This window comes from Phodopus roborovskii, unplaced genomic scaffold (genome assembly GCF_943737965.1).
Source record: "Phodopus roborovskii unplaced genomic scaffold, PHOROB, whole genome shotgun sequence".
Lineage (NCBI taxonomy): Eukaryota > Metazoa > Chordata > Mammalia > Rodentia > Cricetidae > Phodopus > Phodopus roborovskii.
Genome location: NW_026126558.1, coordinates 5482208 through 5507344, shown reverse-complemented (window position 1 = coordinate 5507344; position 25137 = coordinate 5482208). Strand labels below are relative to the sequence as shown.

The 25137-nt window shown below is 65.3% G+C and overlaps 9 non-coding genes across 9 annotated transcripts; all 9 read right to left on the bottom strand.

Annotated features, from left to right (window-relative positions):
• Positions 1–2354: 2354 nt before the first annotated feature.
• Positions 2355–2473, bottom strand: LOC127234804 (5S ribosomal RNA). Its single transcript, XR_007835623.1, has one exon. It is a non-coding gene; the product is annotated as a 5S ribosomal RNA (ribosomal RNA).
• A 2578-nt stretch (positions 2474–5051) lies between these two features.
• On the bottom strand, positions 5052–5170 carry LOC127234802 (5S ribosomal RNA). Its single transcript, XR_007835621.1, has one exon. It is a non-coding gene; the product is annotated as a 5S ribosomal RNA (ribosomal RNA).
• A 2591-nt stretch (positions 5171–7761) lies between these two features.
• LOC127234801 (5S ribosomal RNA) lies at positions 7762–7880 on the bottom strand. The gene has a single exon (XR_007835620.1). It is a non-coding gene; the product is annotated as a 5S ribosomal RNA (ribosomal RNA).
• A 2583-nt stretch (positions 7881–10463) lies between these two features.
• Positions 10464–10582, bottom strand: LOC127234799 (5S ribosomal RNA). The gene has a single exon (XR_007835619.1). It is a non-coding gene; the product is annotated as a 5S ribosomal RNA (ribosomal RNA).
• Positions 10583–13173: 2591 nt separating this feature from the next.
• Positions 13174–13292, bottom strand: LOC127234798 (5S ribosomal RNA). Its single transcript, XR_007835618.1, has one exon. It is a non-coding gene; the product is annotated as a 5S ribosomal RNA (ribosomal RNA).
• A 2582-nt stretch (positions 13293–15874) lies between these two features.
• On the bottom strand, positions 15875–15993 carry LOC127234797 (5S ribosomal RNA). Its single transcript, XR_007835617.1, has one exon. It is a non-coding gene; the product is annotated as a 5S ribosomal RNA (ribosomal RNA).
• A 2583-nt stretch (positions 15994–18576) lies between these two features.
• On the bottom strand, positions 18577–18695 carry LOC127234796 (5S ribosomal RNA). The gene has a single exon (XR_007835616.1). It is a non-coding gene; the product is annotated as a 5S ribosomal RNA (ribosomal RNA).
• A 2569-nt stretch (positions 18696–21264) lies between these two features.
• Positions 21265–21383, bottom strand: LOC127234795 (5S ribosomal RNA). The gene has a single exon (XR_007835615.1). It is a non-coding gene; the product is annotated as a 5S ribosomal RNA (ribosomal RNA).
• Positions 21384–23953: 2570 nt separating this feature from the next.
• LOC127234794 (5S ribosomal RNA) lies at positions 23954–24072 on the bottom strand. Its single transcript, XR_007835614.1, has one exon. It is a non-coding gene; the product is annotated as a 5S ribosomal RNA (ribosomal RNA).
• Positions 24073–25137: the final 1065 nt, after the last annotated feature.

The window sequence follows — 25137 nt, the reverse complement described above, 5'->3', positions numbered from 1 at the left end:
TTCCTCCCCCGCCCCACGGACCTCCACTCCCTCCCTTCATCGGGCACCCTCACCGGGCCCCAGCCGTGCCTGCCCCCGCCAGGTGTGCTGGCCCCCCCCAGGGCCTGCTCCTCCCTTTCCCTCGGCCTCGGCTCCAGTGTGCACGCGCCTCGCCTCTCGCTCCCCCCGTGGGGAATCCACGGGTGTCGGCTCGGACCCTACGGGGGGGGCCTTCCAGGGCAGGAGGGCAGGAGGGCAGGGGAGGGGAGGGCTTTGGACCCCGACCCCCGACCCGCCCCACCTGGGGCCTGTTGCCCTGCAGCTAGCCAGCTGCAGCTCCTTGCCTCGGGGCGGATTGGAGCCCTCCTCTGACCTGCAGGCCATTTCTGTGCCCGGCGGAGCAGGCGTGGGATCAGGGTTAGGGGTGCGAATGGGGGTGCGGGCGTCGGAAGAGGAGAGGTGCGAGGCTCATCCCAGGCTGCGGAGTGCGCTTTGCAGCTTTCTCTTCCCGATGAGCGTCTACCGCTGGCTTCCAGGGCAGGTGCCCAGGAAGGCGCAGGCAAGGCGTCGGGATGGCTTCTGTCATCCTCCCAGACGGGGGAAGATACTCTCCTGCAGGTGCTCTCCCGCGCGGTGCCAGGACGGATCGGATCGGGTGCTCGCTGGGCAGGGCGGTCATCCTATCACCCTCGGGCGGGGCACGCTTGGGGGGAACCTGTTGACTCCTGCTCCTGCAAATCGTCCTCCCTCTGCTCCCGCTACTCCTCCTCCTCCTCCTCCTCCTCCTCTCTCTCTGCCACTCTTCCACCTCCTGGTCCTTTCTCTGGTCCTCCTCTTCGTCCTCATCCACATCCTCCTCCTAGTCCTCCCCATCTCCCCAGGACATCCCCCCTCCTCCCAGAGAATCCAGGAAGACCAGCAGGGTGGCTGGCAGCGGGTTAGAGGGAGTGTTTGTGTGAGCCTGCGTACTTACCTGTGCATTTGCTCACGTGCGCGCGCGCGCGCGCGGCTGTGTGTGCGTGTGCGTGCGTGTGTGCGTGTGTGCGTGTTGGTGGGTGGGGGCCAGGAAGAATCTTGGTTCACTCTTAGGAACTTGGAACGCAGGCTCCTAGGCTCCCAGTTCTGCTCTCATCCCATCCCACCCCACCCCACCCCACTCCCCCACCCCACCCCACCCCACCCCACCCCACCCCACTCCATCCCTCCCCCGAAGTCCATCCGCACCGCCAGTGCTGCCATCCATTCGTCCTCGTGAAGCCTCTCACCGCCCATGGGAGAAGGGAGAAGGGCACGCTTGCCAGCGTAGAAGATGTTCCTGGATCGATGGAGCCTGGAGCCGACGGAACTTGGAACGTAGAACTTGGAAGTTGGGTCTTGGCGCTGTGCCGGTGGGCGCTGGGGGTTGTGGGGGCGGTGGCAGGTCTGGATCCAGAATCATCTTGGGCTATGTATCCTCAGTTCCTTCCACCGGGCCACACGGCCACCCAATCTCCCTCCATCAACCAAGAGCCAAGGGCCGCCTGCCTGCCTGTTCCTTCCCCGGCCACCTCTGGGTCTGACCGCGCGCCACCTTCTCGCGGACGGACTGACATCATAAGCAAGCATGGCTTCGGGTGGCACGTGAAGCCCACAGCACAGACCTCTCTCGGCTCTGGGTGGCCAGTTTCCCTGATAGTTGCACCGGCTTAGTGGAACAGCACCCGAACCGTGCGTGACTTTCTCTTGCCCTGAGCCAGGAGCTTCCATGCTCTCGAGTCAAGAAGCCTCCAACTGTTGACATCTTGCGTCCCGTCCCATACCGTACCGTGGCCCGTGGCCCGTCCGATCCCATCATGGCTCGCACAGCCACCCACACCCACCTTCCCATGGGAGTCGCAGAGGGCACCCCTGCGTGTGCTGCACTCCCAACGGGGCCTACAGGCACACAACACACACACACACAGACAGACTGACAGGCACACACTCTCCTATGCACGCAAGCACGCTGAAACACAAGCATGCACGGAGGGAAGGGATCGGTGCCTACACAGACAGACAGACAGACAGACAGACAGACAGACAGACACACACACACACACACACACACACACACACACACACAAGCACGCCCATATGCAGACAACCTGTAGCAGGCGGTTCTCAGCCTGGGTGCTTCTGGGATTCCCACTCGGGGGTTTGCCCTCCCTCCTCGTGGGTTTCCTGCCCGCCTGAGGGCTCTGAGCGGTGGGTGAATTTCGAAGGTTGTGGCGGTGGGCTGGGGGTGTGGTGGGGAGGGGGCTGTTTCCGGGGTGCGGATGGATGGGGGTGTCCTGGCCAGTGCTGGCTCTCGGCCCGCCGGCCTTGAAGGCCCCAAAGGGCCAAAAGGGCAGCCAAAAAGCCTACAGCACCCGGTATTCCCAGGCGGTCTCCCATCCAAGTACTAACCAGGCCCGACCCTGCTTAGCTTCCGAGATCAGACGAGATCGGGCGCGTTCAGGGTGGTATGGCCGTAGACGAGGGCGGCTGTCGCCGCGACGCCCCATCAGCCTGCTGCTGCGGCTGCTGCTGCGCTTGCCAGCCTGCCACCGGCCGAGCCCAGCCGAGCCCAGCCCACCACCGACCGGCCCTGAGCTGAGCCCGGCTCAAACCTCAGCCAGCCCCGCGCCAGCGCTCCCGCCCCCCTGCCTGCCACCTAGGCCCTCCTCAGCACTCTGCCCCAGCCCGGAGCAGGGGCCCAGGGCCAGCCGTTGCCACCCTTTCCTCCCCCGCCCCACGGACCTCCACTCCCTCCCTTCATCGGGCACCCTCACCGGGCCCCAGCCGTGCCTGCCCCCGCCAGGTGTGCTGGCCCCCCCCAGGGCCTGCTCCTCCCTTTCCCTCGGCCTCGGCTCCAGTGTGCACGCGCCTCGCCTCTCGCTCCCCCCGTGGGGAATCCACGGGTGTCGGCTCGGACCCTACGGGGGGGCCTTCCAGGGCAGGAGGGCAGGAGGGCAGGGGAGGGCTTTGGACCCCGACCCCCGACCCGCCCCACCTGGGGCCTGTTGCCCTGCAGCTAGCCAGCTGCAGCTCCTTGCCTCGGGGCGGATTGGAGCCCTCCTCTGACCTGCAGGCCATTTCTGTGCCCGGCGGAGCAGGCGTGGGATCAGGGTTAGGGGTGCGAATGGGGGTGCGGGCGTCGGAAGAGGAGAGGTGCGAGGCTCATCCCAGGCTGCGGAGTGCGCTTTGCAGCTTTCTCTTCCCGATGAGCGTCCACCGCTGGCTTCCAGGGCAGGTGCCCAGGAAGGCGCAGGCAAGGCGTCGGGATGGCTTCTGTCATCCTCCCAGACGGGGGAAGATACTCTCCTGCAGGTGCTCTCCCGCGCGGTGCCAGGACGGATCGGATCGGGTGCTCGCTGGGCAGGGCGGTCATCCTATCACCCTCGGGCGGGGGCACGCTTGGGGGGAACCTGTTGACTCCTGCTCCTGCAAATCGTCCTCCCTCTGCTCCCGCTACTCCTCCTCCTCCTCCTCCTCCTCTCTCTCTGCCACTCTTCCACCTCCTGGTCCTTTCTCTGGTCCTCCTCTTCGTCCTCATCCACATCCTCCTCCTAGTCCTCCCCATCTCCCCAGGACATCCCCCCTCCTCCCAGAGAATCCAGGAAGACCAGCAGGGTGGCTGGCAGCGGGTTAGAGGGAGTGTTTGTGTGAGCCTGCGTACTTACCTGTGCATTTGCTCACGTGCGCGCGCGCGTCTGTGTGTGTGCGTGTGCGTGCGTGTGTGCGTGTGTGCGTGTTGGTGGGTGGGGGCCAGGAAGAATCTTGGTTCACTCTTAGGAACTTGGAACGCAGGCTCCTAGGCTCCCAGTTCTGCTCTCATCCCATCCCACCCCACCCCACCCCACTCCACCCCACCCCACCCCACCCCACCCCCCACCCCACTCCATCCCTCCCCCGAAGTCCATCCGCACCGCCAGTGCTGCCATCCATTCGTCCTCGTGAAGCCTCTCACCGCCCATGGGAGAAGGGAGAAGGGCACGCTTGCCAGCGTAGAAGATGTTCCTGGATCGATGGAGCCTGGAGCCGACGGAACTTGGAACGTAGAACTTGGAAGTTGGGTCTTGGCGCTGTGCCGGTGGGCGCTGGGGGTTGTGGGGGCGGTGGCAGGTCTGGATCCAGAATCATCTTGGGCTATGTATCCTCAGTTCCTTCCACCGGGCCACACGGCCACCCAATCTCCCTCCATCAACCAAGAGCCAAGGGCCGCCTGCCTGCCTGTTCCTTCCCCGGCCACCTCTGGGTCTGACCGCGCGCCACCTTCTCGCGGACGGACTGACATCATAAGCAAGCATGGCTTCGGGTGGCACGTGAAGCCCACAGCACAGACCTCTCTCGGCTCTGGGTGGCCAGTTTCCCTGATAGTTGCACCGGCTTAGTGGAACAGCACCCGAACCGTGCGTGACTTTCTCTTGCCCTGAGCCAGGAGCTTCCATGCTCTCGAGTCAAGAAGCCTCCAACTGTTGACATCTTGCGTCCCGTCCCATACCGTACCGTGGCCCGTGGCCCGTCCGATCCCATCATGGCTCGCACAGCCACCCACACCCACCTTCCCATGGGAGTCGCAGAGGGCACCCCTGCGTGTGCTGCACTCCCAACGGGGCCTACAGGCACACAACACACACACACACAGACAGACTGACAGGCACACACTCTCCTATGCACGCAAGCACGCTGAAACACAAGCATGCACGGAGGGAAGGGATCGGTGCCTACACAGACAGACAGACAGACAGACAGACAGACAGACAGACACACACACACACACACACACACACACACACAAGCACGCCCATATGCAGACAACCTGTAGCAGGCGGTTCTCAGCCTGGGTGCTTCTGGGATTCCCACTCGGGGGGTTTGCCCTCCCTCCTCGTGGGTTTCCTGCCCGCCTGAGGGCTCTGAGCGGTGGGTGAATTTCGAAGGTTGTGGCGGTGGGCTGGGGGTGTGGTGGGGAGGGGGCTGTTTCCGGGGTGCGGATGGATGGGGGTGTCCTGGCCAGTGCTGGCTCTCGGCCCGCCGGCCTTGAAGGCCCCAAAGGGCCAAAAGGGCAGCCAAAAAGCCTACAGCACCCGGTATTCCCAGGCGGTCTCCCATCCAAGTACTAACCAGGCCCGACCCTGCTTAGCTTCCGAGATCAGACGAGATCGGGCGCGTTCAGGGTGGTATGGCCGTAGACGAGGGCGGCTGTCGCCGCGACGCCCCATCAGCCTGCTGCTGCGGCTGCTGCTGCGCTTGCCAGCCTGCCACCGGCCGAGCCCAGCCGAGCCCAGCCCACCACCGACCGGCCCTGAGCTGAGCCCGGCTCAAACCTCAGCCAGCCCCGCGCCAGCGCTCCCGCCCCCCTGCCTGCCACCTAGGCCCTCCTCAGCACTCTGCCCCAGCCCGGAGCAGGGGCCCAGGGCCAGCCGTTGCCACCCTTTCCTCCCCCCGCCCCACGGACCTCCACTCCCTCCCTTCATCGGGCACCCTCACCGGGCCCCAGCCGTGCCTGCCCCCGCCAGGTGTGCTGGCCCCCCCCAGGGCCTGCTCCTCCCTTTCCCTCGGCCTCGGCTCCAGTGTGCACGCGCCTCGCCTCTCGCTCCCCCCGTGGGGGAATCCACGGGTGTCGGCTCGGACCCTACGGGGGGGCCTTCCAGGGCAGGAGGGCAGGAGGGCAGGGGAGGGCTTTGGACCCCGACCCCCGACCCGCCCCACCTGGGGCCTGTTGCCCTGCAGCTAGCCAGCTGCAGCTCCTTGCCTCGGGGCGGATTGGAGCCCTCCTCTGACCTGCAGGCCATTTCTGTGCCCGGCGGAGCAGGCGTGGGATCAGGGTTAGGGGTGCGAATGGGGGGTGCGGGCGTCGGAAGAGGAGAGGTGCGAGGCTCATCCCAGGCTGCGGAGTGCGCTTTGCAGCTTTCTCTTCCCGATGAGCGTCCACCGCTGGCTTCCAGGGCAGGTGCCCAGGAAGGCGCAGGCAAGGCGTCGGGATGGCTTCTGTCATCCTCCCAGACGGGGGAAGATACTCTCCTGCAGGTGCTCTCCCGCGCGGTGCCAGGACGGATCGGATCGGGTGCTCGCTGGGCAGGGCGGTCATCCTATCACCCTCGGGGCGGGGCACGCTTGGGGGGAACCTGTTGACTCCTGCTCCTGCAAATCGTCCTCCCTCTGCTCCCGCTACTCCTCCTCCTCCTCCTCCTCCTCCTCTCTCTGCCACTCTTCCACCTCCTGGTCCTTTCTCTGGTCCTCCTCTTCGTCCTCATCCACATCCTCCTCCTAGTCCTCCCCATCTCCCCAGGACATCCCCCCCTCCTCCCAGAGAATCCAGGAAGACCAGCAGGGTGGCTGGCAGCGGGTTAGAGGGAGTGTTTGTGTGAGCCTGCGTACTTACCTGTGCATTTGCTCACGTGCGCGCGCGCGCGCGTCTGTGTGTGCGTGTGCGTGCGTGTGTGCGTGTGTGCGTGTTGGTGGGTGGGGGCCAGGAAGAATCTTGGTTCACTCTTAGGAACTTGGAACGCAGGCTCCTAGGCTCCCAGTTCTGCTCTCATCCCATCCCACCCCACCCCACCCCACTCCACCCCACCCCACCCCACCCCACCCCACCCCACCCCACTCCATCCCTCCCCGAAGTCCATCCGCACCGCCAGTGCTGCCATCCATTCGTCCTCGTGAAGCCTCTCACCGCCCATGGGAGAAGGGAGAAGGGCACGCTTGCCAGCGTAGAAGATGTTCCTGGATCGATGGAGCCTGGAGCCGACGGAACTTGGAACGTAGAACTTGGAAGTTGGGTCTTGGCGCTGTGCCGGTGGGCGCTGGGGGTTGTGGGGGCGGTGGCAGGTCTGGATCCAGAATCATCTTGGGCTATGTATCCTCAGTTCCTTCCACCGGGCCACACGGCCACCCAATCTCCCTCCATCAACCAAGAGCCAAGGGCCGCCTGCCTGCCTGTTCCTTCCCCGGCCACCTCTGGGTCTGACCGCGCGCCACCTTCTCGCGGACGGACTGACATCATAAGCAAGCATGGCTTCGGGTGGCACGTGAAGCCCACAGCACAGACCTCTCTCGGCTCTGGGTGGCCAGTTTCCCTGATAGTTGCACCGGCTTAGTGGAACAGCACCCGAACCGTGCGTGACTTTCTCTTGCCCTGAGCCAGGAGCTTCCATGCTCTCGAGTCAAGAAGCCTCCAACTGTTGACATCTTGCGTCCCGTCCCATACCGTACCGTGGCCCGTGGCCCGTCCGATCCCATCATGGCTCGCACAGCCACCCACACCCACCTTCCCATGGGAGTCGCAGAGGGCACCCCTGCGTGTGCTGCACTCCCAACGGGGCCTACAGGCACACAACACACACACACACAGACAGACTGACAGGCACACACTCTCCTATGCACGCAAGCACGCTGAAACACAAGCATGCACGGAGGGAAGGGATCGGTGCCTACACAGACAGACAGACAGACAGACAGACAGACAGACAGACACACACACACACACACACACACACACACACACACACGCACGCCCATATGCAGACAACCTGTAGCAGGCGGTTCTCAGCCTGGGTGCTTCTGGGATTCCCACTCGGGGGGTTTGCCCTCCCTCCTCGTGGGTTTCCTGCCCGCCTGAGGGCTCTGAGCGGTGGGTGAATTTCGAAGGTTGTGGCGGTGGGCTGGGGGTGTGGTGGGGAGGGGGCTGTTTCCGGGGTGCGGATGGATGGGGGTGTCCTGGCCAGTGCTGGCTCTCGGCCCGCCGGCCTTGAAGGCCCCAAAGGGCCAAAAGGGCAGCCAAAAAGCCTACAGCACCCGGTATTCCCAGGCGGTCTCCCATCCAAGTACTAACCAGGCCCGACCCTGCTTAGCTTCCGAGATCAGACGAGATCGGGCGCGTTCAGGGTGGTATGGCCGTAGACGAGGGCGGCTGTCGCCGCGACGCCCCATCAGCCTGCTGCTGCGGCTGCTGCTGCGCTTGCCAGCCTGCCACCGGCCGAGCCCAGCCGAGCCCAGCCCACCACCGACCGGCCCTGAGCTGAGCCCGGCTCAAACCTCAGCCAGCCCCGCGCCAGCGCTCCCGCCCCCCTGCCTGCCACCTAGGCCCTCCTCAGCACTCTGCCCCAGCCCGGAGCAGGGGCCCAGGGCCAGCCGTTGCCACCCTTTCCTCCCCCGCCCCACGGACCTCCACTCCCTCCCTTCATCGGGCACCCTCACCGGGCCCCAGCCGTGCCTGCCCCCGCCAGGTGTGCTGGCCCCCCCAGGGCCTGCTCCTCCCTTTCCCTCGGCCTCGGCTCCAGTGTGCACGCGCCTCGCCTCTCGCTCCCCCCGTGGGGGAATCCACGGGTGTCGGCTCGGACCCTACGGGGGGGCCTTCCAGGGCAGGAGGGCAGGAGGGCAGGGGGAGGGCTTTGGACCCCGACCCCCGACCCGCCCCACCTGGGGCCTGTTGCCCTGCAGCTAGCCAGCTGCAGCTCCTTGCCTCGGGGCGGATTGGAGCCCTCCTCTGACCTGCAGGCCATTTCTGTGCCCGGCGGAGCAGGCGTGGGATCAGGGTTAGGGGTGCGAATGGGGGTGCGGGCGTCGGAAGAGGAGAGGTGCGAGGCTCATCCCAGGCTGCGGAGTGCGCTTTGCAGCTTTCTCTTCCCGATGAGCGTCCACCGCTGGCTTCCAGGGCAGGTGCCCAGGAAGGCGCAGGCAAGGCGTCGGGATGGCTTCTGTCATCCTCCCAGACGGGGGAAGATACTCTCCTGCAGGTGCTCTCCCGCGCGGTGCCAGGACGGATCGGATCGGGTGCTCGCTGGGCAGGGCGGTCATCCTATCACCCTCGGGCGGGGCACGCTTGGGGGGAACCTGTTGACTCCTGCTCCTGCAAATCGTCCTCCCTCTGCTCCCGCTACTCCTCCTCCTCCTCCTCCTCCTCCTCTCTCTCTGCCACTCTTCCACCTCCTGGTCCTTTCTCTGGTCCTCCTCTTCGTCCTCATCCACATCCTCCTCCTAGTCCTCCCCATCTCCCCAGGACATCCCCCCTCCTCCCAGAGAATCCAGGAAGACCAGCAGGGTGGCTGGCAGCGGGTTAGAGGGAGTGTTTGTGTGAGCCTGCGTACTTACCTGTGCATTTGCTCACGTGCGCGCGCGCGCGTCTGTGTGTGGGCGTGTGCGTGCGTGTGTGCGTGTGTGCGTGTTGGTGGGTGGGGGCCAGGAAGAATCTTGGTTCACTCTTAGGAACTTGGAACGCAGGCTCCTAGGCTCCCAGTTCTGCTCTCATCCCATCCCACCCCACCCCACCCCACTCCACCCCACCCCACCCCACCCCACCCCACCCCACTCCATCCCTCCCCGAAGTCCATCCGCACCGCCAGTGCTGCCATCCATTCGTCCTCGTGAAGCCTCTCACCGCCCATGGGAGAAGGGAGAAGGGCACGCTTGCCAGCGTAGAAGATGTTCCTGGATCGATGGAGCCTGGAGCCGACGGAACTTGGAACGTAGAACTTGGAAGTTGGGTCTTGGCGCTGTGCCGGTGGGCGCTGGGGGTTGTGGGGGGCGGTGGCAGGTCTGGATCCAGAATCATCTTGGGCTATGTATCCTCAGTTCCTTCCACCGGGCCACACGGCCACCCAATCTCCCTCCATCAACCAAGAGCCAAGGGCCGCCTGCCTGCCTGTTCCTTCCCCGGCCACCTCTGGGTCTGACCGCGCGCCACCTTCTCGCGGACGGACTGACATCATAAGCAAGCATGGCTTCGGGTGGCACGTGAAGCCCACAGCACAGACCTCTCTCGGCTCTGGGTGGCCAGTTTCCCTGATAGTTGCACCGGCTTAGTGGAACAGCACCCGAACCGTGCGTGACTTTCTCTTGCCCTGAGCCAGGAGCTTCCATGCTCTCGAGTCAAGAAGCCTCCAACTGTTGACATCTTGCGTCCCGTCCCATACCGTACCGTGGCCCGTGGCCCGTCCGATCCCATCATGGCTCGCACAGCCACCCACACCCACCTTCCCATGGGAGTCGCAGAGGGCACCCCTGCGTGTGCTGCACTCCCAACGGGGCCTACAGGCACACAACACACACACACACAGACAGACTGACAGGCACACACTCTCCTATGCACGCAAGCACGCTGAAACACAAGCATGCACGGAGGGAAGGGATCGGTGCCTACACAGACAGACAGACAGACAGACAGACAGACAGACAGACACACACACACACACACACACACACACACACACAAGCACGCCCATATGCAGACAACCTGTAGCAGGCGGTTCTCAGCCTGGGTGCTTCTGGGATTCCCACTCGGGGGGTTTGCCCTCCCTCCTCGTGGGTTTCCTGCCCGCCTGAGGGCTCTGAGCGGTGGGTGAATTTCGAAGGTTGTGGCGGTGGGCTGGGGGTGTGGTGGGGAGGGGGCTGTTTCCGGGGTGCGGATGGATGGGGGTGTCCTGGCCAGTGCTGGCTCTCGGCCCGCCGGCCTTGAAGGCCCCAAAGGGCCAAAAGGGCAGCCAAAAAGCCTACAGCACCCGGTATTCCCAGGCGGTCTCCCATCCAAGTACTAACCAGGCCCGACCCTGCTTAGCTTCCGAGATCAGACGAGATCGGGCGCGTTCAGGGTGGTATGGCCGTAGACGAGGGCGGCTGTCGCCGCGACGCCCCATCAGCCTGCTGCTGCGGCTGCTGCTGCGCTTGCCAGCCTGCCACCGGCCGAGCCCAGCCGAGCCCAGCCCACCACCGACCGGCCCTGAGCTGAGCCCGGCTCAAACCTCAGCCAGCCCCGCGCCAGCGCTCCCGCCCCCCTGCCTGCCACCTAGGCCCTCCTCAGCACTCTGCCCCAGCCCGGAGCAGGGGCCCAGGGCCAGCCGTTGCCACCCTTTCCTCCCCCGCCCCACGGACCTCCACTCCCTCCCTTCATCGGGCACCCTCACCGGGCCCCAGCCGTGCCTGCCCCCGCCAGGTGTGCTGGCCCCCCCAGGGCCTGCTCCTCCCTTTCCCTCGGCCTCGGCTCCAGTGTGCACGCGCCTCGCCTCTCGCTCCCCCCCGTGGGGAATCCACGGGTGTCGGCTCGGACCCTACGGGGGGGCCTTCCAGGGCAGGAGGGCAGGAGGGCAGGGGAGGGGCTTTGGACCCCCGACCCCCCGACCCGCCCCACCTGGGGCCTGTTGCCCTGCAGCTAGCCAGCTGCAGCTCCTTGCCTCGGGGCGGATTGGAGCCCTCCTCTGACCTGCAGGCCATTTCTGTGCCCGGCGGAGCAGGCGTGGGATCAGGGTTAGGGGTGCGAATGGGGGTGCGGGCGTCGGAAGAGGAGAGGTGCGAGGCTCATCCCAGGCTGCGGAGTGCGCTTTGCAGCTTTCTCTTCCCGATGAGCGTCCACCGCTGGCTTCCAGGGCAGGTGCCCAGGAAGGCGCAGGCAAGGCGTCGGGATGGCTTCTGTCATCCTCCCAGACGGGGGAAGATACTCTCCTGCAGGTGCTCTCCCGCGCGGTGCCAGGACGGATCGGATCGGGTGCTCGCTGGGCAGGGCGGTCATCCTATCACCCTCGGGCGGGGGCACGCTTGGGGGGGAACCTGTTGACTCCTGCTCCTGCAAATCGTCCTCCCTCTGCTCCCGCTACTCCTCCTCCTCCTCCTCCTCCTCTCTCTCTGCCACTCTTCCACCTCCTGGTCCTTTCTCTGGTCCTCCTCTTCGTCCTCATCCACATCCTCCTCCTAGTCCTCCCCATCTCCCCAGGACATCCCCCCTCCTCCCAGAGAATCCAGGAAGACCAGCAGGGTGGCTGGCAGCGGGTTAGAGGGAGTGTTTGTGTGAGCCTGCGTACTTACCTGTGCATTTGCTCACGTGCGCGCGCGCGCGCGCGCGTCTGTGTGTGCGTGTGCGTGCGTGTGTGCGTGTGTGCGTGTTGGTGGGTGGGGGCCAGGAAGAATCTTGGTTCACTCTTAGGAACTTGGAACGCAGGCTCCTAGGCTCCCAGTTCTGCTCTCATCCCATCCCACCCCACCCCACCCCACTCCACCCCACCCCACCCCCCCACCCCACCCCACCCCACTCCATCCCTCCCCGAAGTCCATCCGCACCGCCAGTGCTGCCATCCATTCGTCCTCGTGAAGCCTCTCACCGCCCATGGGAGAAGGGAGAAGGGCACGCTTGCCAGCGTAGAAGATGTTCCTGGATCGATGGAGCCTGGAGCCGACGGAACTTGGAACGTAGAACTTGGAAGTTGGGTCTTGGCGCTGTGCCGGTGGGCGCTGGGGGTTGTGGGGGGCGGTGGCAGGTCTGGATCCAGAATCATCTTGGGCTATGTATCCTCAGTTCCTTCCACCGGGCCACACGGCCACCCAATCTCCCTCCATCAACCAAGAGCCAAGGGCCGCCTGCCTGCCTGTTCCTTCCCCGGCCACCTCTGGGTCTGACCGCGCGCCACCTTCTCGCGGACGGACTGACATCATAAGCAAGCATGGCTTCGGGTGGCACGTGAAGCCCACAGCACAGACCTCTCTCGGCTCTGGGTGGCCAGTTTCCCTGATAGTTGCACCGGCTTAGTGGAACAGCACCCGAACCGTGCGTGACTTTCTCTTGCCCTGAGCCAGGAGCTTCCATGCTCTCGAGTCAAGAAGCCTCCAACTGTTGACATCTTGCGTCCCGTCCCATACCGTACCGTGGCCCGTGGCCCGTCCGATCCCATCATGGCTCGCACAGCCACCCACACCCACCTTCCCATGGGAGTCGCAGAGGGCACCCCTGCGTGTGCTGCACTCCCCAACGGGGCCTACAGGCACACAACACACACACACACAGACAGACTGACAGGCACACACTCTCCTATGCACGCAAGCACGCTGAAACACAAGCATGCACGGAGGGAAGGGATCGGTGCCTACACAGACAGACAGACAGACAGACAGACAGACAGACAGACACACACACACACACACACACACACACACACACAGCACGCCCATATGCAGACAACCTGTAGCAGGCGGTTCTCAGCCTGGGTGCTTCTGGGATTCCCACTCGGGGGGTTTGCCCTCCCTCCTCGTGGGTTTCCTGCCCGCCTGAGGGCTCTGAGCGGTGGGTGAATTTCGAAGGTTGTGGCGGTGGGCTGGGGGTGTGGTGGGGAGGGGGCTGTTTCCGGGGTGCGGATGGATGGGGGTGTCCTGGCCAGTGCTGGCTCTCGGCCCGCCGGCCTTGAAGGCCCCAAAGGGCCAAAAGGGCAGCCAAAAAGCCTACAGCACCCGGTATTCCCAGGCGGTCTCCCATCCAAGTACTAACCAGGCCCGACCCTGCTTAGCTTCCGAGATCAGACGAGATCGGGCGCGTTCAGGGTGGTATGGCCGTAGACGAGGGCGGCTGTCGCCGCGACGCCCCATCAGCCTGCTGCTGCGGCTGCTGCTGCGCTTGCCAGCCTGCCACCGGCCGAGCCCAGCCGAGCCCAGCCCACCACCGACCGGCCCTGAGCTGAGCCCGGCTCAAACCTCAGCCAGCCCCGCGCCAGCGCTCCCGCCCCCCTGCCTGCCACCTAGGCCCTCCTCAGCACTCTGCCCCAGCCCGGAGCAGGGGCCCAGGGCCAGCCGTTGCCACCCTTTCCTCCCCCCGCCCCACGGACCTCCACTCCCTCCCTTCATCGGGCACCCTCACCGGGCCCCAGCCGTGCCTGCCCCCGCCAGGTGTGCTGGCCCCCCCCAGGGCCTGCTCCTCCCTTTCCCTCGGCCTCGGCTCCAGTGTGCACGCGCCTCGCCTCTCGCTCCCCCCGTGGGGAATCCACGGGTGTCGGCTCGGACCCTACGGGGGGGGCCTTCCAGGGCAGGAGGGCAGGAGGGCAGGGGAGGGGCTTTGGACCCCGACCCCCGACCCGCCCCACCTGGGGCCTGTTGCCCTGCAGCTAGCCAGCTGCAGCTCCTTGCCTCGGGGCGGATTGGAGCCCTCCTCTGACCTGCAGGCCATTTCTGTGCCCGGCGGAGCAGGCGTGGGATCAGGGTTAGGGGTGCGAATGGGGGTGCGGGCGTCGGAAGAGGAGAGGTGCGAGGCTCATCCCAGGCTGCGGAGTGCGCTTTGCAGCTTTCTCTTCCCGATGAGCGTCCACCGCTGGCTTCCAGGGCAGGTGCCCAGGAAGGCGCAGGCAAGGCGTCGGGATGGCTTCTGTCATCCTCCCAGACGGGGGAAGATACTCTCCTGCAGGTGCTCTCCCGCGCGGTGCCAGGACGGATCGGATCGGGTGCTCGCTGGGCAGGGCGGTCATCCTATCACCCTCGGGCGGGGCACGCTTGGGGGGGAACCTGTTGACTCCTGCTCCTGCAAATCGTCCTCCCTCTGCTCCCGCTACTCCTCCCCTCCTCCTCCTCCTCCTCTCTCTCTGCCACTCTTCCACCTCCTGGTCCTTTCTCTGGTCCTCCTCTTCGTCCTCATCCACATCCTCCTCCTAGTCCTCCCCATCTCCCCAGGACATCCCCCCTCCTCCCAGAGAATCCAGGAAGACCAGCAGGGTGGCTGGCAGCGGGTTAGAGGGAGTGTTTGTGTGAGCCTGCGTACTTACCTGTGCATTTGCTCACGTGCGCGCGCGCGCGCGTCTGTGTGTGCGTGTGCGTGCGTGTGTGCGTGTGTGCGTGTTGGTGGGTGGGGGCCAGGAAGAATCTTGGTTCACTCTTAGGAACTTGGAACGCAGGCTCCTAGGCTCCCAGTTCTGCTCTCATCCCATCCCACCCCACCCCACCCCACTCCACCCCACCCCACCCCACCCCACCCCACCCCACCCCACTCCATCCCTCCCCGAAGTCCATCCGCACCGCCAGTGCTGCCATCCATTCGTCCTCGTGAAGCCTCTCACCGCCCATGGGAGAAGGGAGAAGGGCACGCTTGCCAGCGTAGAAGATGTTCCTGGATCGATGGAGCCTGGAGCCGACGGAACTTGGAACGTAGAACTTGGAAGTTGGGTCTTGGCGCTGTGCCGGTGGGCGCTGGGGGTTGTGGGGGGCGGTGGCAGGTCTGGATCCAGAATCATCTTGGGCTATGTATCCTCAGTTCCTTCCACCGGGCCACACGGCCACCCAATCTCCCTCCATCAACCAAGAGCCAAGGGCCGCCTGCCTGCCTGTTCCTTCCCCCGGCCACCTCTGGGTCTGACCGCGCGCCACCTTCTCGCGGACGGACTGACATCATAAGCAAGCATGGCTTCGGGTGGCACGTGAAGCCCACAGCACAGACCTCTCTCGGCTCTGGGTGGCCAGTTTCCCTGATAGTTGCACCGGCTTAGTGGAACAGCACCCGAACCGTGCGTGACTTTCTCTTGCCCTGAGCCAGGAGCTTCCATGCTCTCGAGTCAAGAAGCCTCCAACTGTTGACATCTTGCGTCCCGTCCCATACCGTACCGTGGCCCGTGGCCCGTCCGATCCCATCATGGCTCGCACAGCCACCCACACCCACCTTCCCATGGGAGTCGCAGAGGGCACCCCTGCGTGTGCTGCACTCCCAACGGGGCCTACAGGCACACAACACACACACACACAGACAGACTGACAGGCACACACTCTCCTATGCACGCAAGCACGCTGAAACACAAGCATGCACGGAGGGAAGGGATCGGTGCCTACACAGACAGACAGACAGACAGACAGACAGACAGACACACACACACACACACACACACACACACACAGCACGCCCATATGCAGACAACCTGTAGCAGGCGGTTCTCAGCCTGGGTGCTTCTGGGATTCCCACTCGGGGGTTTGCCCTCCCTCCTCGTGGGTTTCCTGCCCGCCTGAGGGCTCTGAGCGGTGGGTGAATTTCGAAGGTTGTGGCGGTGGGCTGGGGGTGTGGTGGGGAGGGGCTGTTTCCGGGGTGCGGATGGATGGGGGTGTCCTGGCCAGTGCTGGCTCTCGGCCCGCCGGCCTTGAAGGCCCCAAAGGGCCAAAAGGGCAGCCAAAAAGCCTACAGCACCCGGTATTCCCAGGCGGTCTCCCATCCAAGTACTAACCAGGCCCGACCCTGCTTAGCTTCCGAGATCAGACGAGATCGGGCGCGTTCAGGGTGGTATGGCCGTAGACGAGGGCGGCTGTCGCCGCGACGCCCCATCAGCCTGCTGCTGCGGCTGCTGCTGCGCTTGCCAGCCTGCCACCGGCCGAGCCCAGCCGAGCCCAGCCCACCACCGACCGGCCCTGAGCTGAGCCCGGCTCAAACCTCAGCCAGCCCCGCGCCAGCGCTCCCGCCCCCCTGCCTGCCACCTAGGCCCTCCTCAGCACTCTGCCCCAGCCCGGAGCAGGGGCCCAGGGCCAGCCGTTGCCACCCTTTCCTCCCCCGCCCCACGGACCTCCACTCCCTCCCTTCATCGGGCACCCTCACCGGGCCCCAGCCGTGCCTGCCCCCGCCAGGTGTGCTGGCCCCCCCCAGGGCCTGCTCCTCCCTTTCCCTCGGCCTCGGCTCCAGTGTGCACGCGCCTCGCCTCTCGCTCCCCCCGTGGGGGAATCCACGGGTGTCGGCTCGGACCCTACGGGGGGGGCCTTCCAGGGCAGGAGGGCAGGAGGGCAGGGGAGGGCTTTGGACCCCGACCCCCGACCCGCCCCACCTGGGGCCTGTTGCCCTGCAGCTAGCCAGCTGCAGCTCCTTGCCTCGGGGCGGATTGGAGCCCTCCTCTGACCTGCAGGCCATTTCTGTGCCCGGCGGAGCAGGCGTGGGATCAGGGTTAGGGGTGCGAATGGGGGTGCGGGCGTCGGAAGAGGAGAGGTGCGAGGCTCATCCCAGGCTGCGGAGTGCGCTTTGCAGCTTTCTCTTCCCGATGAGCGTCCACCGCTGGCTTCCAGGGCAGGTGCCCAGGAAGGCGCAGGCAAGGCGTCGGGATGGCTTCTGTCATCCTCCCAGACGGGGGAAGATACTCTCCTGCAGGTGCTCTCCCGCGCGGTGCCAGGACGGATCGGATCGGGTGCTCGCTGGGCAGGGCGGTCATCCTATCACCCTCGGGCGGGGGCACGCTTGGGGGGGAACCTGTTGACTCCTGCTCCTGCAAATCGTCCTCCCTCTGCTCCCGCTACTCCTCCTCCTCCTCCTCCTCCTCCTCTCTCTCTGCCACTCTTCCACCTCCTGGTCCTTTCTCTGGTCCTCCTCTTCGTCCTCATCCACATCCTCCTCCTAGTCCTCCCCATCTCCCCAGGACATCCCCCCTCCTCCCAGAGAATCCAGGAAGACCAGCAGGGTGGCTGGCAGCGGGTTAGAGGGAGTGTTTGTGTGAGCCTGCGTACTTACCTGTGCATTTGCTCACGTGCGCGCGCGCGCGTCTGTGTGTGCGTGTGCGTGCGTGTGTGCGTGTGTGCGTGTTGGTGGGTGGGGGCCAGGAAGAATCTTGGTTCACTCTTAGGAACTTGGAACGCAGGCTCCTAGGCTCCCAGTTCTGCTCTCATCCCATCCCACCCCACCCCACCCCACTCCACCCCACCCCACCCCACCCCACCCCACCCCACTCCATCCCTCCCCGAAGTCCATCCGCACCGCCAGTGCTGCCATCCATTCGTCCTCGTGAAGCCTCTCACCGCCCATGGGAGAAGGGAGAAGGGCACGCTTGCCAGCGTAGAAGATGTTCCTGGATCGATGGAGCCTGGAGCCGACGGAACTTGGAACGTAGAACTTGGAAGTTGGGTCTTGGCGCTGTGCCGGTGGGCGCTGGGGGTTGTGGGGGCGGTGGCAGGTCTGGATCCAGAATCATCTTGGGCTATGTATCCTCAGTTCCTTCCACCGGGCCACACGGCCACCCAATCTCCCTCCATCAACCAAGAGCCAAGGGCCGCCTGCCTGCCTGTTCCTTCCCCGGCCACCTCTGGGTCTGACCGCGCGCCACCTTCTCGCGGACGGACTGACATCATAAGCAAGCATGGCTTCGGGTGGCACGTGAAGCCCACAGCACAGACCTCTCTCGGCTCTGGGTGGCCAGTTTCCCTGATAGTTGCACCGGCTTAGTGGAACAGCACCCGAACCGTGCGTGACTTTCTCTTGCCCTGAGCCAGGAGCTTCCATGCTCTCGAGTCAAGAAGCCTCCAACTGTTGACATCTTGCGTCCCGTCCCATACCGTACCGTGGCCCGTGGCCCGTCCGATCCCATCATGGCTCGCACAGCCACCCACACCCACCTTCCCATGGGAGTCGCAGAGGGCACCCCTGCGTGTGCTGCACTCCCAACGGGGCCTACAGGCACACAACACACACACACACAGACAGACTGACAGGCACACACTCTCCTATGCACGCAAGCACGCTGAAACACAAGCATGCACGGAGGGAAGGGATCGGTGCCTACACAGACAGACAGACAGACAGACAGACAGACAGACACACACACACACACACACACACACACACACACACACAAGCACGCCCATATGCAGACAACCTGTAGCAGGCGGTTCTCAGCCTGGGTGCTTCTGGGATTCCCACTCGGGGGGTTTGCCCTCCCTCCTCGTGGGTTTCCTGCCCGCCTGAGGGCTCTGAGCGGTGGGTGAATTTCGAAGGTTGTGGCGGTGGGCTGGGGGTGTGGTGGGGAGGGGGCTGTTTCCGGGGTGCGGATGGATGGGGGTGTCCTGGCCAGTGCTGGCTCTCGGCCCGCCGGCCTTGAAGGCCCCAAAGGGCCAAAAGGGCAGCCAAAAAGCCTACAGCACCCGGTATTCCCAGGCGGTCTCCCATCCAAGTACTAACCAGGCCCGACCCTGCTTAGCTTCCGAGATCAGACGAGATCGGGCGCGTTCAGGGTGGTATGGCCGTAGACGAGGGCGGCTGTCGCCGCGACGCCCCATCAGCCTGCTGCTGCGGCTGCTGCTGCGCTTGCCAGCCTGCCACCGGCCGAGCCCAGCCGAGCCCAGCCCACCACCGACCGGCCCTGAGCTGAGCCCGGCTCAAACCTCAGCCAGCCCCGCGCCAGCGCTCCCGCCCCCCTGCCTGCCACCTAGGCCCTCCTCAGCACTCTGCCCCAGCCCGGAGCAGGGGCCCAGGGCCAGCCGTTGCCACCCTTTCCTCCCCCGCCCCACGGACCTCCACTCCCTCCCTTCATCGGGCACCCTCACCGGGCCCCAGCCGTGCCTGCCCCCGCCAGGTGTGCTGGCCCCCCCAGGGCCTGCTCCTCCCTTTCCCTCGGCCTCGGCTCCAGTGTGCACGCGCCTCGCCTCTCGCTCCCCCCGTGGGGAATCCACGGGTGTCGGCTCGGACCCTACGGGGGGGCCTTCCAGGGCAGGAGGGCAGGAGGGCAGGGGAGGGCTTTGGACCCCGACCCCCGACCCGCCCCACCTGGGGCCTGTTGCCCTGCAGCTAGCCAGCTGCAGCTCCTTGCCTCGGGGCGGATTGGAGCCCTCCTCTGACCTGCAGGCCATTTCTGTGCCCGGCGGAGCAGGCGTGGGATCAGGGTTAGGGGTGCGAATGGGGGTGCGGGCGTCGGAAGAGGAGAGGTGCGAGGCTCATCCCAGGCTGCGGAGTGCGCTTTGCAGCTTTCTCTTCCCGATGAGCGTCCACCGCTGGCTTCCAGGGCAGGTGCCCAGGAAGGCGCAGGCAAGGCGTCGGGATGGCTTCTGTCATCCTCCCAGACGGGGGAAGATACTCTCCTGCAGGTGCTCTCCCGCGCGGTGCCAGGACGGATCGGATCGGGTGCTCGCTGGGCAGGGCGGTCATCCTATCACCCTCGGGCGGGGCACGCTTGGGGGGAACCTGTTGACTCCTGCTCCTGCAAATCGTCCTCCCTCTGCTCCCGCTACTCCTCCTCCTCCTCCTCCTCCTCTCTCTCTGCCACTCTTCCACCTCCTGGTCCTTTCTCTGGTCCTCCTCTTCGTCCTCATCCACATCCTCCTCCTAGTCCTCCCCATCTCCCCAGGACATCCCCCCTCCTCCCAGAGAATCCAGGAAGACCAGCAGGGTGGCTGGCAGCGGGTTAGAGGGAGTGTTTGTGTGAGCCTGCGTACTTACCTGTGCATTTGCTCACGTGCGCGCGCGCGCGTCTGTGTGTGCGTGTGCGTGCGTGTGTGCGTGTGTGCGTGTTGGTGGGTGGGGGCCAGGAAGAATCTTGGTTCACTCTTAGGAACTTGGAACGCAGGCTCCTAGGCTCCCAGTTCTGCTCTCATCCCATCCCACCCCACCCCACCCCACTCCACCCCACCCCACCCCACCCCACCCCACCCCAATCCCTCCCCGAAGTCCATCCGCACCCCCAGTGCTGCCATCCATTCGTCCTCAGGAAGCCTCTCACCGCCCATGGGAGAAGGGAGAAGGGCACGCTTGCCAGCGTAGAAGATGTTCCTGGATCGATGGAGCCTGGAGCCGACGGAACTTGGAACGTAGAACTTGGAAGTTGGGTCTTGGCGCTGTGCCGGTGGGCGCTGGGGGTTGTGGGGGCGGTGGCAGGTCTGGATCCAGAATCATCTTGGGCTATGTATCCTCAGTTCCTTCCACCGGGCCACACGGCCACCCAATCTCCCTCCATCAACCAAGAGCCAAGGGCCGCCTGCCTGCCTGTTCCTTCCCCGGCCACCTCTGGGTCTGACCGCGCGCCACCTTCTCGCGGACGGACTGACATCATAAGCAAGCATGGCTTCGGGTGGCACGTGAAGCCCACAGCACAGACCTCTCTCGGCTCTGGGTGGCCAGTTTCCCTGATAGTTGCACCGGCTTAGTGGAACAGCACCCGAACCGTGCGTGACTTTCTCTTGCCCTGAGCCAGGAGCTTCCATGCTCTCGAGTCAAGAAGCCTCCAACTGTTGACATCTTGCGTCCCGTCCCATACCGTACCGTGGCCCGTGGCCCGTCCGATCCCATCATGGCTCGCACAGCCACCCACACCCACCTTCCCATGGGAGTCGCAGAGGGCACCCCTGCGTGTGCTGCACTCCCAACGGGGCCTACAGGCACACAACACACACACACACAGACAGACTGACAGGCACACACTCTCCTATGCACGCAAGCACGCTGAAACACAAGCATGCACGGAGGGAAGGGATCGGTGCCTACACAGACAGACAGACAGACAGACAGACAGACAGACAGACAGACACACACACACACACACACACACACACACAAGCACGCCCATATGCAGACAACCTGTAGCAGGCGGTTCTCAGCCTGGGTGCTTCTGGGATTCCCACTCGGGGGTTTGCCCTCCCTCCTCGTGGGTTTCCTGCCCGCCTGAGGGCTCTGAGCGGTGGGTGAATTTCGAAGGTTGTGGCGGTGGGCTGGGGGTGTGGTGGGGAGGGGCTGTTTCCGGGGTGCGGATGGATGGGGGTGTCCTGGCCAGTGCTGGCTCTCGGCCCGCCGGCCTTGAAGGCCCCAAAGGGCCAAAAGGGCAGCCAAAAAGCCTACAGCACCCGGTATTCCCAGGCGGTCTCCCATCCAAGTACTAACCAGGCCCGACCCTGCTTAGCTTCCGAGATCAGACGAGATCGGGCGCGTTCAGGGTGGTATGGCCGTAGACGAGGGCGGCTGTCGCCGCGACGCCCCATCAGCCTGCTGCTGCGGCTGCTGCTGCGCTTGCCAGCCTGCCACCGGCCGAGCCCAGCCGAGCCCAGCCCACCACCGACCGGCCCTGAGCTGAGCCCGGCTCAAACCTCAGCCAGCCCCGCGCCAGCGCTCCCGCCCCCCTGCCTGCCACCTAGGCCCTCCTCAGCACTCTGCCCCAGCCCGGAGCAGGGGCCCAGGGCCAGCCGTTGCCACCCTTTCCTCCCCCGCCCCACGGACCTCCACTCCCTCCCTTCATCGGGCACCCTCACCGGGCCCCAGCCGTGCCTGCCCCCGCCAGGTGTGCTGGCCCCCCAGGGCCTGCTCCTCCCTTTCCCTCGGCCTCGGCTCCAGTGTGCACGCGCCTCGCCTCTCGCTCCCCCCGTGGGGAATCCACGGGTGTCGGCTCGGACCCTACGGGGGGCCTTCCAGGGCAGGAGGGCAGGAGGGCAGGGGAGGGCTTTGGACCCCGACCCCCGACCTGCCCCACCTGGGGCCTGTTGCCCTGCAGCTAGCCAGCTGCAGCTCCTTGCCTCGGGGCGGATTGGAGCCCTCCTCTGACCTGCAGGCCATTTCTGTGCCCGGCGGAGCAGGCGTGGGATCAGGGTTAGGGGTGCGAATGGGGGTGCGGGCGTCGGAAGAGGAGAGGTGCGAGGCTCATCCCAGGCTGCGGAGTGCGCTTTGCAGCTTTCTCTTCCCGATGAGCGTCTACCGCTGGCTTCCAGGGCAGGTGCCCAGGAAGGCGCAGGCAAGGCGTCGGGATGGCTTCTGTCATCCTCCCAGACGGGGGAAGATACTCTCCTGCAGGTGCTCTCCCGCGCGGTGCCAGGACGGATCGGATCGGGTGCTCGCTGGGCAGGGCGGTCATCCTATCACCCTCGGGCGGGGGCACGCTTGGGGGGGAACCTGTTGACTCCTGCTCCTGCAAATCGTCCCTCCCTCTGCTCCCGCTACTCCTCCTCCTCCTCCTCCTCCTCTCTCTCTGCCACTCTTCCACCTCCTGGTCCTTTCTCTGGTCCTCCTCTTCGTCCTCATCCACATCCTCCTCCTAGTCCTCCCCATCTCCCCAGGACATCCCCCCTCCTCCCAGAGAATCCAGGAAGACCAGCAGGGTGGCTGGCAGCGGGTTAGAGGGAGTGTTTGTGTGAGCCTGCGTACTTACCTGTGCATTTGCTCACGTGCGCGCGCGCGCGCGTCTGTGTGTGCGTGTGCGTGCGTGTGTGCGTGTGTGCGTGTTGGTGGGTGGGGGCCAGGAAGAATCTTGGTTCACTCTTAGGAACTTGGAACGCAGGCTCCTAGGCTCCCAGTTCTGCTCTCATCCCATCCCACCCCACCCCACCCCACTCCACCCCACCCCACCCCACCCCACCCCACCCCACTCCATCCCTCCCCGAAGTCCATCCGCACCGCCAGTGCTGCCATCCATTCGTCCTCGTGAAGCCTCTCACCGCCCATGGGAGAAGGGAGAAGGGCACGCTTGCCAGCGTAGAAGATGTTCCTGGATCGATGGAGCCTGGAGCCGACGGAACTTGGAACGTAGAACTTGGAAGTTGGGTCTTGGCGCTGTGCCGGTGGGCGCTGGGGGTTGTGGGGCGGTGGCAGGTCTGGATCCAGAATCATCTTGGGCTATGTATCCTCAGTTCCTTCCACCGGGCCACACGGCCACCCAATCTCCCTCCATCAACCAAGAGCCAAGGGCCGCCTGCCTGCCTGTTCCTTCCCCGGCCACCTCTGGGTCTGACCGCGCGCCACCTTCTCGCGGACGGACTGACATCATAAGCAAGCATGGCTTCGGGTGGCACGTGAAGCCCACAGCACAGACCTCTCTCGGCTCTGGGTGGCCAGTTTCCCTGATAGTTGCACCGGCTTAGTGGAACAGCACCCGAACCGTGCGTGACTTTCTCTTGCCCTGAGCCAGGAGCTTCCATGCTCTCGAGTCAAGAAGCCTCCAACTGTTGACATCTTGCGTCCCGTCCCATACCGTACCGTGGCCCGTGGCCCGTCCGATCCCATCATGGCTCGCACAGCCACCCACACCCACCTTCCCATGGGAGTCGCAGAGGGCACCCCTGCGTGTGCTGCACTCCCAACGGGGCCTACAGGCACACAACACACACACACACAGACAGACTGACAGGCACACACTCTCCTATGCACGCAAGCACGCTGAAACACAAGCATGCACGGAGGGAAGGGATCGGTGCCTACACAGACAGACAGACAGACAGACAGACACACACACACACACACACACACACACACACACACACACAAGCACGCCCATATGCAGACAACCTGTAGCAGGCGGTTCTCAGCCTGGGTGCTTCTGGGATTCCCACTCGGGGGTTTGCCCTCCCTCCTCGTGGGTTTCCTGCCCGCCTGAGGGCTCTGAGCGGTGGGTGAATTTCGAAGGTTGTGGCGGTGGGCTGGGGGTGTGGTGGGGAGGGGCTGTTTCCGGGGTGCGGATGGATGGGGGTGTCCTGGCCAGTGCTGGCTCTCGGCCCGCCGGCCTTGAAGGCCCCAAAGGGCCAAAAGGGCAGCCAAAAAAGCCTACAGCACCCGGTATTCCCAGGCGGTCTCCCATCCAAGTACTAACCAGGCCCGACCCTGCTTAGCTTCCGAGATCAGACGAGATCGGGCGCGTTCAGGGTGGTATGGCCGTAGACGAGGGCGGCTGTCGCCGCGACGCCCCATCAGCCTGCTGCTGCGGCTGCTGCTGCGCTTGCCAGCCTGCCACCGGCCGAGCCCAGCCGAGCCCAGCCCACCACCGACCGGCCCTGAGCTGAGCCCGGCTCAAACCTCAGCCAGCCCCGCGCCAGCGCTCCCGCCCCCTGCCTGCCACCTAGGCCCTCCTCAGCACTCTGCCCCAGCCCGGAGCAGGGGCCCAGGGCCAGCCGTTGCCACCCTTTCCTCCCCCGCCCCACGGACCTCCACTCCCTCCCTTCATCGGGCACCCTCACCGGGCCCCAGCCGTGCCTGCCCCCGCCAGGTGTGCTGGCCCCCCCAGGGCCTGCTCCTCCCTTTCCCTCGGCCTCGGCTCCAGTGTGCACGCGCCTCGCCTCTCGCTCCCCCCGTGGGGAAATCCACGGGTGTCGGCTCGGACCCTACGGGGGGCCTTCCAGGGCAGGAGGGCAGGAGGGCAGGGGAGGGCTTTGGACCCCGACCCCCGACCCGCCCCACCTGGGGCCTGTTGCCCTGCAGCTAGCCAGCTGCAGCTCCTTGCCTCGGGGCGGATTGGAGCCCTCCTCTGACCTGCAGGCCATTTCTGTGCCCGGCGGAGCAGGCGTGGGATCAGGGTTAGGGGTGCGAATGGGGGTGCGGGCGTCGGAAGAGGAGAGGTGCGAGGCTCATCCCAGGCTGCGGAGTGCGCTTTGCAGCTTTCTCTTCCCGATGAGCGTCTACCGCTGGCTTCCAGGGCAGGTGCCCAGGAAGGCGCAGGCAAGGCCGTCGGGATGGCTTCTGTCATCCTCCCAGACGGGGGAAGATACTCTCCTGCAGGTGCTCTCCCGCGCGGTGCCAGGACGGATCGGATCGGGTGCTCGCTGGGCAGGGCGGTCATCCTATCACCCTCGGGCGGGGCACGCTTGGGGGGAACCTGTTGACTCCTGCTCCTGCAAATCGTCCTCCCTCTGCTCCCGCTACTCCTCCTCCTCCTCCTCCTCTCTCTCTGCCACTCTTCCACCTCCTGGTCCTTTCTCTGGTCCTCCTCTTCGTCCTCATCCACATCCTCC